This window comes from Oncorhynchus masou, chromosome 12 (genome assembly GCF_036934945.1).
Source record: "Oncorhynchus masou masou isolate Uvic2021 chromosome 12, UVic_Omas_1.1, whole genome shotgun sequence".
Lineage (NCBI taxonomy): Eukaryota > Metazoa > Chordata > Actinopteri > Salmoniformes > Salmonidae > Oncorhynchus > Oncorhynchus masou.
The window spans coordinates 91,380,728-91,396,965 of record NC_088223.1 but is presented as its reverse complement, the minus strand read 5'-3'; the positions used below and the strand labels follow the sequence as shown (position 1 = coordinate 91,396,965).

General features: G+C 47.2%; 1 pseudogene; it reads right to left on the bottom strand.

The window, feature by feature from the left end:
* LOC135549429 (E3 ubiquitin-protein ligase RNF43-like) overlaps window positions 1–16,032 on the bottom strand; it is a 112,295-nt pseudogene extending 96,263 nt beyond the window's left edge.
* Between the last annotated feature and the right edge of the window lie 206 nt (window positions 16,033–16,238).

The following is a 16,238-nucleotide window of genomic DNA, read 5'->3' as shown; positions in this document are numbered from 1 at the left end:
TCAAAGTGAATGTCATTTTGTTAGAAGCAGGGCCAGCTCTAGCCTTTTTAGATGCTCCACCTTGTTGGTGGAGAGAAAAAATGTAGGTTTAAATGTTCATTTCCTGCTATTCTACACATGTTGCAGTTTTAAAGCAGGTTTTCTGCGGTTCTACATATTTTGACATAGGGAAGAGAGAAATTTTAAAGCAAGTTTTCTACAATCTCTACCTATTTTGGCATGGGGTGTAAATACATTTTTGCCATTTTAAAGCTAATTTCCTGCAATTCCATACATTTTGCCATGACTCATGCCATGTTATTGATATCTGAGTGAGACCAACTAACAAAATCAATGAGTTCCCTCTGGAGGTCAGGGCTCCTGTGCATGCGCCCTGCGAGCCACGTCAGTGTCCGGCCGAGACTACCGACTAACTTAGATAACTGGCTAGACTAACTTACCAATCTAAATTGAAAACTGTCATGGCTAATTGAGTGACAGTCAGTAATGACAAAACAAGATTTAAAAAAATAAAAAAAATATTCAAAAAAGCTGATCCACAAACAAATTTCAAACGTACACCTTGTGTATTCTACTATTCTAACTGTCAGCAGTAAGTTGAGACCTCGAGTTTTGGGGGGGGGGGGGGGGGGCTCCTTGCAGCCTGGGTCCCTAAGAGACCATGTATGTCACTTATGTCTCAGCCCTGGTTGGAAGGAGATGTTTACGACAGCAGATCCCCATCCATAAGAGACGGTTGTAATGAACCGTTTGGCGTTTGCCTTCAACAGCTCTTCCCAAAAGGAATTGTGATGTCCAAGCAGCTGGAGAGAAAAAAATTACTTTTTAGAGGACTAGCACGTCCCTGGGGTGTACTTTGTCTGTCGCCAGGGATACGAACCCTCTAGGGAAAAAAATAAATAATAAAAAACAAAAGGACTACAATGTAACCTTATCCTCCAAGGTTCATAGCTGCTAAACTTTGTTTGCTTAAAAGGTCTATTCTGGGCGGTGTGCGGTGGTGGTGGTGTGTGCAGCATAAGGCCCAAGTCCCGTCTGTGTATCTATAGATCTGACTGCCGGGCCCGGGCCAGACTTTAAACAAACTGATCTGACTTGAACACGGGCTATGGCTGCTGGGGAATCGACTACACAGATGTGGGTTAAACCCCAGGCAACAAGCAAGCTTAAACATATGATCTATCTAGAACATTTAAAAAAGGGTTCCACACAGTCATCCTAATTCCCCAAGTAAAAAATAGCCTTTGAATGACCAAAACATCACACATCATATTTTTGTACACTATTAAAATTCTCAGAATTAATGAAATGGTACCTTGTCTCTCCTCTCTAACTATCAGGGAGCCTGAAAGAACAGTCTGAGGAGGCGGGAGCTTATATTCATGGTTATTGCCAGGTAACAAGGTAAAAAAAAAATGGGCCATGTCATTGATGACCAGGTAAAAAAATGGGCCATGTCATTGATGACCAGGTAAAAAAATGGGCCATGTCATTGATGACCAGGTAAAAAAATGAGCCATGTCATTGATGACCAGGTAAAAAAATGGGCCATGTCATTGATGACCAGGTAAAAAAATGGGTCCCATGTCATTGATGACCAGGTAAAAAAATGGGTCCCATGTCATTGATGACCAGGTAAAAAAAATGGGCCATGTCATTGATGACCAGGTCAAAAAAAATGGGCCATGTCATTGATGACCAGGTAAAAAAAAGTGGGTCCCATGTCATTGATGACCAGGTAAAAAAATGGGCCATGTCATTGATGACCAGGTAAAAAAATGGGTCAAGTCATTGATGACCAGGTAAAAAAATGGGTCCCATGTCATTGATGACCAGGTAAAAAAATTGGGTCCCATGTCATTGATGACCAGGTAAAAAAAAAATGGGTCCCATGTCATTGATGACCAGGTAAAAAAAAAATGGGTCCCATGTCATTGATGACCAGGTAAAAAAATGGGTCCCATGTCATTGATGACCAGGTAAAAAAATGGGTCCCATGTCATTGATGACCAGGTAAAAAAATGGGTCCCATGTCATTGATGACCAGGAAAAAAATGGTCCATGTCATTGATGAGCAGGTAAAAAAAATGGGTCCCATGTCATTGATGACCAGGTAAATAAATGGGTCCCATGTCATTGATGACCAGGTAAAAAAATGGGTCCCATGTCATTGATGACCAGGTAAAAAAAAATGGGCCATGTCATTGATGACCAGGTAAAAAAAAGTGGGTCCCATGTCATTGATGACCAGGTAAAAAAATGGGCCATGTCATTGATGACCAGGTAAAAAAAAGTGGGTCCCATGTCATTGATGACCAGGTAAAAAAATGGGCCATGTCATTGATGACCAGGTAAAAAAAATGGGCCATGTCATTGATGACCAGGTAAAAAAAAAAATGGGCCATGTCATTGATGACCAGGTAAAAAAAAGTGGGTCCCATGTCATTGATGACCAGGTAAAAAAAAATGGGCCATGTCATTGATGACCAGGTAAAAAATGGGCCATGTCATTGATGACCAGGTAAAAAAATGGGCCATGTCATTGATGACCAGGTAAAAAAATTAGCCATGTCATTGATGACCAGGCAAAAAAATTAGCCATGTCATTGATGACCAGGTAAAAAAATGAGCCTTGTCATTGATGACCAGGTAAAAAAATGGGTCCCATGTCATTGATGACCAGGTAAAAAAATGGGTCCCATGTCATTGATGACCAGGTAAAAAAAATGGGCCATGTCATTGATGACCAGGTCAAAAAAAATGGGCCATGTCATTGATGACCAGGTAAAAAAAAGTGGGTCCCATGTCATTGATGACCAGGTAAAAAAATGGGCCATGTCATTGATGACCAGGTAAAAAAATGGGTCAAGTCATTGATGACCAGGTAAAAAAATGGGTCCCATGTCATTGATGACCAGGTAAAAAAAATGGGTCCCATGTCATTGATGACCAGGTAAAAAAAAAATGGGTCCCATGTCATTGATGACCAGGTAAAAAAAAAATGGGTCCCATGTCATTGATGACCAGGTAAAAAAATGGGTCCCATGTCATTGATGACCAGGTAAAAAAATGGGTCCCATGTCATTGATGACCAGGTAAAAAAATGGGTCCCATGTCATTGATGACCAGGAAAAAATGGTCCATGTCATTGATGAGCAGGTAAAAAAAATGGGTCCCATGTCATTGATGACCAGGTAAATAAATGGGTCCCATGTCATTGATGACCAGGTAAAAAAATGGGTCCCATGTCATTGATGACCAGGTAAAAAAAAATGGGCCATGTCATTGATGACCAGGTAAAAAAAAGTGGGTCCCATGTCATTGATGACCAGGTAAAAAAATGGGCCATGTCATTGATGACCAGGTAAAAAAAGTGGGTCCCATGTCATTGATGACCAGGTAAAAAAATGGGCCATGTCATTGATGACCAGGTAAAAAAAATGGGCCATGTCATTGATGACCAGGTAAAAAAAAAAATGGGCCATGTCATTGATGACCAGGTAAAAAAAAGTGGGTCCCATGTCATTGATGACCAGGTAAAAAAAAATGGGCCATGTCATTGATGACCAGGTAAAAAATGGGCCATGTCATTGATGACCAGGTAAAAAAATGGGCCATGTCATTGATGACCAGGTAAAAAAATGGGTCCCATGTCATTGATGACCAGGTAAAAAAAAATGGGCCATGTCATTGATGACCAGGTAAAAAAATGGGTCCCATGTCATTGATGACCAGGTAAAAAAAATGGGTCCCATGTCTTCAAGAGAGCGAGAGTTGCACCCCTTCTGAAGAAACCTACACTCGATCCCTCCGATGTCAACAACTACAGACCAGTATCCCTTCTTTCTTTTCTCTCCAAAACTCTTGAACGTGCCGTCCTTGGCCAGCTCTCCCGCTATCTCTCTCAGAATGACCTTCTTGATCCAAATCAGTCAGGTTTCAAGACTAGTCATTCAACTGAGACTGCTCTTCTCTGCATCACGGAGGCGCTCCGCACTGCTAAAGCTAACTCTCTCTCCTCTGCTCTCATCCTTCTAGACCTATCGGCTGCCTTCGATACTGTGAACCATCAGATCCTCCTCTCCACCCTCTCCGAGTTGGGCATCTCCGGCGCGGCCCACGCTTGGATTGCGTCCTACCTGACAGGTCGCTCCTACCAGGTGGCGTGGCGAGAATCTGTCTCCTCGCCACGCGCTCTCACCACTGGTGTCCCCCAGGGCTCTGTTCTAGGCCCTCTCCTATTCTCGCTATACACCAAGTCACTTGGCTCTGTCATAACCTCACATGGTCTCTCCTATCATTGCTATGCAGACGACACACAATTAATCTTCTCCTTTCCCCCTTCTGATGACCAGGTGGCGAATCGCATCTCTGCATGTCTGGCAGACATATCAGTGTGGATGACGGATCACCACCTCAAGCTGAACCTCGGCAAGACGGAGCTGCTCTTCCTCCCGGGGAAGGACTGCCCGTTCCATGATCTCGCCATCACGGTTGACAACTCCATTGTGTCCTCCTCCCAGAGCGCTAAGAACCTTGGCGTGATCCTGGACAACACCCTGTCGTTCTCAACCAACATCATGGCGGTGGCCCGTTCCTGTAGGTTCATGCTCTACAACATCCGCAGAGTACGACCCTGCCTCACACAGGAAGCGGCGCAGGTCCTAATCCAGGCACTTGTCATCTCCCGTCTGGATTACTGCAACTCGCTGTTGGCTGGGCTCCCTGCCTGTGCCATTAAACCCCTACAACTCATCCAAAACGCCGCAGCCCGTCTGGTGTTCAACCTTCCCAAGTTCTCTCACGTCACCCCGCTCCTCCGCTCTCTCCACTGGCTCCCAGTTGAAGCTCGCATCCGCTACAAGACCATGGTGCTTGCCTACGGAGCTGTGAGGGGAACGGCACCGCAGTACCTCCAGGCTCTGATCAGGCCCTACACCCAAGCAAGGGCACTGCGTTCATCCACCTCTGGCCTGCTCGCCTCCCTACCATTGAGGAAGTACAGTTCCCGCTCAGCCCAGTCAAAACTGTTCGCTGCTCTGGCCCCCAATGGTGGAACAAACTCCCTCACGACGCCAGGACAGCGGAGTCAATCACCACCTTCCGGAGACACCTGAAACCCCACCTCTTCAAGGAATACCTAGGATAGGATAAGTAATCCTTCTCACCCCCCCCCTTAATGATTTAGATGCACTATTGTAAAGTGGCTGTTCCACTGGATGTCAGAAGGTGAATTCACCAATTTGTAAGTCGCTCTGGATAAGAGCGTCTGCTAAATGACTTAAATGTAAATGTAAATGTATGTCATTGATGACCAGGGAAAAAATGGTCCATGTCATTCACCTGAGAAGCTTAGACATAAGGGAATGTACATTGATTGGTGCCTCTGCATTAGCATCATAAATTAAAATATGTACAGAATTGTATGTATTTATCAGACATTTATTTGATAATTTACAAAATATTGATTAACGTGAACAGTCATGAGAAATAAAGGTGAGATATAATTTATTTATTTATTGAACCATGAGTATGCAGGACGCCATCGATTCATATCATTTGTGACACTCATCTCCCGTCCAAATGCTTGAAAAAAAACAAAACAATACAAAGTCACAAAGTGTGATGTCACGGCACGTAAAGGTGAATTACTGAGGCTTTAGGAAATGGACCCATGTACCCCGGTTCAATCAAGTACCCTTCTGTCACCCACTTGGCTTCAGTCACCCACTTGGCGTCAGTCACCCACTTGGCGTCAGTCACCCACTAGGCGTCAGTCACTCACTTGGCGTCAGTCACACACTTGGCGTCAGTCACCCACTAGGCTTCAGTCACCCACTTGGCGTCAGTCACCCACTTGGCTTCAGTCACCCACTTGGCTTCAGTCACCCACTAGGCTTCAGTCACCCACTAGGTGTCAGTCACCACTTGGCGTCAGTCACCCACTTGGCGTCAGTCACCCACTAGGCTTCAGTCACCCACTTGGCGTCAGTCACCCACTAGGCGTCAGTCACCCACTAGGCGTCAGTCACCCACTAGGCTTCAGTCACCCACTTGGCGTCAGTCACCCACTAGGCGTCAGTCACCCATGAGGTGTCAGTCACCCACTAGGCTTCAGTCACCCACTTGGCGTCAGTCACCCACTTGGCTTCAGTCACCCACTTGGCGTCAGTCACCCACTTGGCTTCAGTCACCCACTAGGCGTCAGTCACCCATGAGGTGTCAGTCACCCACTAGGCTTCAGTCACCCACTTGGCGTCAGTCACCCACTAGGCGTCAGTCACCCATGAGGTGTCAGTCACCCACTAGGCTTCAGTCACCCACTTGGCGTCAGTCACCCACTTGGCTTCAGTCACCCACTTGGCATCAGTCACCCACTTGGCTTCAGTCACCCACTTGGCTTCAGTCACCCACTTGGCGTCAGTCACCCACTAGGCTTCAGTCACCCACTTGGCGTCAGTCACCCACTTGGCTTCAGTCACCCACTTGGCTTCAGTCACCCACTTGGCGTCAGTCACCCACTAGGCTTCAGTCACCCACTTGGCGTCAGTCACCCACTTGGCAGAGAGGGGTCCTGGGATGGACAGCACACACTGGGCAGAGAGGTGCAGTGCTGGAGTATGGGTAACCTCGTTGAAGAGGAGATCCAGGAAATGAAGGGGAAATGTTTGTTAAATGGGAAGTGAATTTTATTTTATATTTATGTTCTGAGTTACAATGCTATCAATTTGTTTACGTGATGATCTACTCAATCTACAATGTGTTTTCTAGTATTTCTCAAGTACTCAATTTGAAATATGCAATATTTGGTTGTGGTCTTTTTGGTGATACTTTTCAATGATTGTATTTGGAATGTGTAGGGCCTGAAACAAACAAGTGACTGACAGTATGTTGGGTCTGTCTTCACAGGTTTCACAGCGTCTCCCCCTTCTTTGCCGTGGGAAAGCTGCTGAGGGGGTTGCCTGGGAAGCTGTGCAGACAGTATGTGAGAGTATGTGTTGAATTTTCTAAAACATCTATCATTACTGCTTGATGATAGTGGAAAGACAAAAGGAGATGGAAACAAAAAAAATACTAGACTCAATGTAGGTGATGGTAGAACAGTAACCATAGTGACTATCAGGTGTGTTACATAAAAAATACTAGACTCAATGTAGGGATGGTAGAACAGTAACCATAGTGACTATCAGGTGTGTTACATAAAAAATACTAGACTCAATGTAGGGATGGTAGAACAGTAACCATAGTGACTATCAGGTGTGTTACATAAAAAATTCTAGACTCAATGTAAGGATGGTAGAACAGTAACCATAGTGACTATCAGGTGTGTTACATAAAAAATATTAGACTCAATGTAAGGATGGTAGAACAGTAACCATAGTGACTATCAGGTGTGTTACATAGAAAATACTAGACTCAATGTAGGGATGGTAGAACAGTAACCATAGTGACTATCAGGTGTGTTACATAAAAAATACTAGACTCAATGTAGGGATGGTAGAACAGTAACCATAGTGACTATCAGGTGTGTTACATAAAAAATACTAGACTCAATGTAGGTGATGGTAGAACAGTAACCGTAGTGACTATCAGGTGTGTTACATAAAAAATACTAGACTCAATGTAGGGATGGTAGAACAGTAACCATAGTGACTATCAGGTGTGTTACATAAAAAATACTAGACTCAATGTAGGGATGGTAGAACAGTAACCATAGTGACTATCAGGTGTGTTACATAGAAAATACTAGACTCAATGTAGGGATGGTAGAACAGTAACCATAGTGACTATCAGGTGTGTTACATAAAAAATACTAGACTCAATGTAGGGATGGTAGAACAGTAACCATAGTGACTATCAGGTGTGTTACATAAAAAATACTAGACTCAATGTAGGGATGGTAGAACAGTAACCATAGTGACTATCAGGTGTGTTACATAAAAAATACTAGACTCAATGTAGGGATGGTAGAACAGTAACCATAGTGACTATCAGGTGTGTTACATAAAAAATACTAGACTCAATGTAGGGATGGTAGAACAGTAACCATAGTGACTATCAGGTGTGTTACATAAAAAATACTAGACTCAATGTAGGGATGGTAGAACAGTAACCATAGTGACTATCAGGTGTGTTACATAAAAAATACTAGACTCAATGTAGGGATGGTAGAACAGTAACCATAGTGACTATCAGGTGTGTTACATAAAAAATACTAGACTCAATGTCGGGATGGTAGAACAGTAACCATAGTGACTATCAGGTGTGTTACATAGAAAATACTAGACTCAATGTAGGGATGGTAGAACAGTAACCATAGTGACTATCAGGTGTGTTACATAAAAAATACTAGACTCAATGTAGGGATGGTAGAACAGTAACCATAGTGACTATCAGGTGTGTTACATAAAAAATACTAGACTCAATGTAGGGATGGTAGAACAGTAACCATAGTGACTATCAGGTGTGTTACATAAAAAATACTAGACTCAATGTAGGGATGGTAGAACAGTAACCATAGTGACTATCAGGTGTGTTACATAGAAAACCTCTGGCCTACTCGCCTCCCTACCACTGAGGAAGTACAGTTCCCGCTCAGCCCAGTCAAAACTGTTCGCTGCTCTGGCCCCCCAATGGTGGAACAAACTCCCTCACGACGCCAGGACAGCGGAGTCAATCACCACCTTCCGGAGACACCTGAAACCCCACCTCTTCAAGGAATACCTAGGATAGGATAAAGTAATCCTTCTCACCCCCCCCCCTTAAATGATTTAGATGCACTATTGTAAAGTGGCTGTTCCACTGGATGTCATAAGGTGAATTCACCAATTTGTAAGTCGCTCTGGATAAGAGCGTCTGCCAAATGACTTAAATGTAATGTAAATGTAAAATACTAGACTCAATGTAGGGATGGTAGAACAGTAACCATAGTGACTATCAGGTGTGTTACATAGAAAATACTAGACTCAATGTAGGGATGGTAGAACAGTAACCATAGTGACTATCAGGTGTGTTACATAGAACATACCATTCACCAATACCAAGTCAAAGCAGCCACCGTGCCAGCACTGACCCACGGTTAATGATGGTACAAAATCCCTGTTCAGGAGTAACTTCCTGGCATGACCCATCAAATGTTCACCCCAATTGATAAAGCAACTTCGCCTCGATAATGTGCACTGCACACGCGTGCCATAATGGCAATTATCGGTGCTCTCTGTCCACCCGAAATGAGAAGCAGCTACTGCTGTCGGATGTCGGCATTTTTCGGGAATACGTTAATTTAACACTATGGCATCAAGTCACAACACAGTGTGGGTTTTTTTTCCCCCAGCATGTTGCTAAGTAACTTGCTGGGTAACAGTCACAACATAGATGTTACCAGTATCGTTCAGACAAATTCAGCTGCAGCTATTTTACGGTTTGTAAACAAATACGTATGATTTGGGTTTTAACGTATGACAGATTTAAACGAGTTAAGATTATAAAACGCTACCATTGTTATATAATTCCGCTTTAATATCCAAGTGTTTGACAAGAGGGAGGGGACCAGTAACTTTATGATCAACTTTATGATCAACAAAGACCCAGATACAGTCATTTATCATACGTGGGTCAACCTACTATAAAGTGGTTTCATCCAAATATCATCCAATCAGCTGTCTAGTACTATGGCAACAAAAACAGAATGTGCACCCCTTGAGGTCCCCAGGACCAAGTTCGAGAAATGCTGTTCGAGAAAAGTTCGAGAAAAGCATTTTATAGTTCTGACAGAGAACCCAGACAACAGGACTATAAACCCACATCTGATCTCAAAACATATCTGCTACCACTGAGGGAGAGAGGGGGGCCTCTATTTCTCCAGACTACACCAAAAGGCCTTTGTTCAAGGGCCCCTCTGTATAAGGGAGAGAACTTGGTGTGTTTAAGGGACAACACAGTGTAGACATTAAAGCTTGATTCAAAGTTTTTCTTGTCAGTCTGCAGTGACTCAGTTATTCCTACACACATGTTTTTGCAGAACAATTAAGTACGGGGTCCTGGTTACGACCAGTGATAGCTGTGACCTTAGCACAGGGTCCTGGGTATGACCAGTGATAGCTGTGACCTTAGCCCGGGGTCCTGGTTACGACCAGTGATAGCTGTGACCTTAGCCCGGGGTCCTGGGTACGACCAGTATAGCTGTGACCTTAGCCCGGGATCCTGGGTACGACCAGTGATAGCTGTGACCTTAGCCCGGGGTCCTGGGTACGACCAGTGATAGCTGTGACCTCAGCACAGGGTCCTGGTTACGACCAGTGATAGCTGTGACCTCAGCACAGGGTCCTGGTTACGACCAGTGATAGCTGTGACCTTAACCCGGGGTCCTGGTTACGACCAGTGATAGCTGTGACCTTAGCCCGGGGTCCTGGGTACGACCAGTGATAGCTGTGACCTTAGCCCGGTGTCCTGGTTACGACCAGTGATAGCTGTGACCTTAGCCCGGGGTCCTGGTTACGACCAGTGATAGCTGTGACCTTAGCACAGGGTCCTGGGTACGACCAGTGATAGCTGTGACCTTAGCCCGGGGTCCTGGTTACGACCAGTGATAGCTGTGACCTTAGCCCGGGTCCTGGTTACGACCCGGGGAAGGCGTGGCCTTAGCCCGGGGTCCTGGTTACGACCAGTGATAGCTGTGACCTTAGCCCGGGATCCTGGGTACGACCAGTATAGCTGTGACCTTAGCCCGGGATCCTGGGTACGACCAGTGATAGCTGTGACCTTAGCACAGGGTCCTGGGTACGACCAGTGATAGCTGTGACCTTAGCACGGTGTCCTGGGTACGACCAGTGATAGCTGTGACCTTAGCACAGGGTCCTGGGTACGACCAGTGATGGCTGTGACCTTAGCCCGGGATCCTGGGTACGACCAGTGATAGCTGTGACCTTAGCCCGGGGTCCTGGTTACGACCAGTGATAGCTGTGACCTTAGCACAGGGTCCTGGGTACGACCAGTGATAGCTGTGACCTTAGCACAGGGTCCTGGGTATGACCAGTGATAGCTGTGACCTTAGCCCGGGGTCCTGGGTACGACCAGTGATAGCTGTGACCTTAGCCCGGGGTCCTGGGTACGACCAGTGATAGCTGTGACCTTAGCCCGGGGTCCTGGGTACGACCAGTGATAGCTGTGACCTTAGCACAGGGTCCTGGGTACGACCAGTGATAGCTGTGACCTTAGCCCGGGGTCCTGGGTACGACCAGTGATAGCTGTGACCTTAGCCCGGGGTCCTGGGTACGACCAGTGATAGCTGTGACCTTAGCCCGGGGTCCTGGGTACGACCAGTGATAGCTGTGACCTTAGCCCGGGGTCCTGGGTACGACCAGTGATAGCTGTGACCTTAGCCCGGGTCCTGGGTACGACCAGTGATAGCTGTGACCTTAGCCCGGGATCCTGGGTACGACCAGTGATAGCTGTGACCTTAGCCCGGGATCCTGGGTACGACCAGTGATAGCTGTGGCCTTAGCCCGGGGTCCTGGGTACGACCAGTGATAGCTGTGACCTTAGCACAGGGTCCTGAGTACGACCAGTGATAGCTGTGACCTTAGCCCGGGATCCTGGGTACGACCAGTGATAGCTGTGACCTTAGCCCGGGGTCCTGGGTACGACCAGTGATAGCTGTGACCTTAGCCCGGGGTCCTGGGTACGACCAGTGATAGCTGTGACCTTAGCCCGGGGTCCTGGTTACGACCAGTGATAGCTGTGACCTTAGCCCGGGGTCCTGGATACGACCAGTGATAGCTGTGACCTCAGCACAGGGTCCTGGATATGACCAGTGATAGCTGTGACCTCAGCACAGGGTCCTGGGTACGACCAGTGATAGCTGTGACCTCAGCCCGGGGTCCTGGTTACGACCAGTGATAGCTGTGGCCTTAGCCCGGGGTCCTGGGTACGACCAGTGATAGCTGTGGCCTTAGCCCGGGGTCCTGGGTACGACCAGTGATAGCTGTGACCTTAGCGGGGTCCTGGTTACGACCAGTGATACCTTAGCCCGGGGTCCTGGGTACGACCAGTGATAGCTGTGACCTTAGCACAGGGTCCTGGGTACGACCAGTGATAGCTGTGACCTTAGCCCGGGGTCCTGACCAGTGATAGCTGTGACCTCAGCACAGGGTCCTGGGTACTACCAGTGATAGCTGTGACCTTAGCCCGGGGTCCTGGGTACGACCAGTGATAGCTGTGACCTTAGCCCGGGGTCCTGGTTACGACCAGTGATAGCTGTGACCTTAGCCCGGGGTCCTGGTTACGACCAGTGATAGCTGTGACCTTAGCCCGGGGTCCTGGGTACGACCAGTGATAGCTGTGACCTTAGCCCGGGGTCCTGGGTACGACCAGTGATAGCTGTGACCTTAGCCCGGGTCCTGGGTACGACCAGTGATAGCTGTGACCTTAGCCCGGGGTCCTGGGTACGACCAGTGATAGCTGTGACCTTAGCCCGGGGTCCTGGTTACGACCAGTGATAGCTGTGACCTTAGCCCGGGGTCCTGGGTACGACCAGTGATAGCTGTGACCTCAGCACAGGGTCCTGGGTACGACCAGTGATAGCTGTGACCTTAGCCCGGGGTCCTGGGTACGACCAGTGATAGCTGTGACCTTAGCCCGGGGTCCTGGTTACGACCAGTGATAGCTGTGACCTTAGCCCGGGGTCCTGGTTACGACCAGTGATAGCTGTGACCTTAGCCCGGGGTCCTGGGTACGACCAGTGATAGCTGTGACCTTAGCACAGGTTCCTGGGTACGACCAGTGATAGCTGTGGCCTCAGCACAGGTTCCTGGGTACGACCAGTGATAGCTGTGGCCTCAGCACAGGGTCCTGGGTACGACCAGTGATAGCTGTGGCCTTAGCCCGGGGTCCTGGGTACGACCAGTGATAGCTGTGGCCTCAGCACAGGGTCCTGGGTACGACCAGTGATAGCTGTGGCCTTAGCCCGGGGTCCTGGGTATGACCAGTGATAGCTGTGGCCTCAGCACAGGGTCCTGGGTATGACCAGTGATAGCTGTGGCCTTAGCCCGGGGTCCTGGGTACGACCAGTGATAGGGCACCTCACATCCAGGGTCCTGGGTGACCAGTGATAGCTGTGGCCCAGCACAGGGTCCTGCTGGTCCATGATCAGTGATGGCCTCAGCTATAATAGCATAGCATCCTCAAAATCATATTCAAGGCCAGTGAAGCATTCTAGCACCTCACATCCAGTGCCCTTCTTCAGTCTGGATCTTTACCCCACCCATGGATCACATCCGTTATTTATCAGGATCTCAGCTATAGGAGTGGACAGTAGACCAGGGGGAAATCATATTCAAGGCCTGCAAACATTGGACAGTAGACTTTCAGGGTCAACCCTTCTTCAGTCTGGATCTTTAAAGCACCATGGATCTACGGAAAAGATTTAGCTGGATCTACTGTAGGAGTGGACAGTAGACCAGGGGGATAGATTTAGCTGGATCTACTGTAGGAGTGGACAGTAGACCAGGGGGAACGATTTAGCTGGATCTACTGTAGGAGTGGACAGTAGACCAGGGGGATAGATTTAGCTGGATCTACTGTAGGAGTGGACAGTAGACCAGGGGGATAGATTTAGCTGGATCTACTGTAGGAGTGGACAGTAGACCAGGGGGAACGATTTAGCTGTGTCTGACTCTCCTCCATTAAAATGGATAGGGTCATCTTTAACGACCAAGATTCGTATAATACACAATCAGAAACAAATAGCAGACAATCGGTGTACGCTGCACAGCACAGAACATGTCATAATGTTTCCGTCCTATGTCTGGCAGTAGGTTACTGAGCCTCACAGAATCTTAGGGGAGGACAGATGGCCCGGCGAAGACAGCCCTTCACTTGGACAAGATACTTATTTAACTATTCAACTGAATCACTGCCACCACTCAAACCGTCCATAGTTTGTCCACAGTATGCATCTGTACAATGGTCTTACCTTGTGGAGCAGGGGCAGACACTGAGGCACCTTGCGCTCCGGGCTCTCCAGCTTGACGATGCTGATGAAGTCTGACTCCTGGCGCTCATCTTCACTGGTGTTGCACAGGGACAGAGGGTGGGACTGGAGAGGAGAGAGAGAAAGCAGGGGTTTAGAGCCAACCCAGACATTGAAACAAAGCAGGCGAAGCCAACCAGACATTTACCCACACCAGGGGTTTAGAACCAAACCAGACGTTTAACCAAACCAGGGGTTTAGAACCAAACCAGGGGTTTAGAACCAAACCAGACGTTTAACCAAACCAGGGGTTTAGAACCGAGCCAGGGGTTTAGAACCAAACCAGACGTCTAACCAAACCAGGGGTTTAGAACCAAACCAGGGGTTTGCAACCAAACCAGGGGTTTAGAACCAACCCAAATACTTAACCAAACAGTGAACCAAAACAGACAGACGGGGAACCAAACCAGCTGTGATTTTACCAGGTTGCAAATTGGAATAGGTAGCAAAATAAGTGGTTGTGGTTATATCATGTCAGTCAGCTATGCTTTGCTGTGACCAGCATACATACAGTAGCATAGGCCTATTGGTTTTTGTAAAGGACAGTGCAGTATGAAGACATCAACAGAGCAGGTGTCACTCTTTAACACAAAACACAGCTCTGGTGGCGAGGGCAGGCAACAACACATCCGCCACACTGATCCTCAACACGGGGGCCCCTCAGGGTTGTGTGCTTAGTCCCCACCTGTAGTCCCTGTTCATCCACAACTGCGTGGCCAAGCACGACTCCAACACCATCATTAAGTTGGTTGACGACACAACAGTGGTAGGCCTGATCACTGACAACAAGGAGACAGCCTATAGGGAGGAGGTCCGAGACCTGGCAGTGTAGCGACAGGATAACAACAACTTCTCCCTCAATGTGAGCAAGACAAAGGAGCTGATTGTGGACTACAGGAAAAGGGGGACGAACAGGCCCCCATTCACAATGACGAGGCTGTAGTGGAGCGGGTCGAGAATTTCATATCCTTGGTGTCCACATCGCCAACAAAATATCATGGTCCAAACACACCAAGACAGTCGTGAAGAGGTGACGACAACACCTTTTCCCCCTCAGGAGACTGAAAAGACTTGGCATGGGTCCCCAGATCCTCAAAAAGTTCTACAGCTGCACCATCAAGAGATTTATTTTAAACTGCAAAACCCTTACGCAACGTATATGGTTGATCTACGGCTCTTCCAGTAGTCCCTTATCAAAGACTACAGTAAGCGTAGATTACAGTATAGAAGACTACAGTAAGAGTAGATTACAGTATAGAAGACTACAGTAAGAGTAGATTACAGTATAGAAGACTACAGTAAGAGAAGGCGGCAGTAGGTAATACTACGGAAAGACTACAGTAGATAATATTACAGTAAGACTACAGTAAGAGAAGAATACAGTAGGTAATACTACAGTAAGAGAAGACTACAGTAGATAATACTACAGTAAGACTACAGTAAGAGAAGACTACAGTAGGTAATACTACAGAAAGAGAAGACTACAGTAGATAATACTAAAGTAAGACTACAGTAAGAGAAGACTACAGTAGGTAATACTACAGAAAGAGAAGATTACAGTAGATAATACTACAGAAAGAGAAGACTACAGAAAGAGAAGACTACAGTAGGTAATACTACAGAAAGAGAAGACTACAGTAGATAATACTACAGTAAGACTACAGTAAGAGAAAGCGGCAGTAGGTAATACTACAAAAAAAATACTGCAAAATAGTGCACTATAGGGGAAGAAGCTAAAGTTTGGCCTTCAGATACAGCTGGGTCGTCCCCAAAACACAACACTGTTAGGGGCTAAATCAGAGGTCAGGCGTTGTGTTTACAGCTCTCTCAGAGAAAACACTGTTCAACTGGATGTGAACGAAGTATTTACAGAGACCGACTGGGAGAGATGTTATTGTAAACAGAGGACAGAGTGTAGTCACAGCACACAGCTGGAGACGCGTACACACACGCCACACACACACACACGCGCCTCACACACACACACGCACATGTAGGGTCATATCCCCCCCCCCACCAAAATACCCAACCTGATGTAGCTATGACAGATTGATAGAGGCTGCTAATGTCCAGCAGGCCCAGTCTGAGGGTTCTGTACAGCAGGCCCAGTCTGAGGGATCTGTCCAGCAGGCCCAGTCTGAGGGATCTGTCCAGCAGGCCCAGTCTGAGGGTTCTGTCTAGCAGGCCCAGTCTGAGGGTTCTGTCCAGC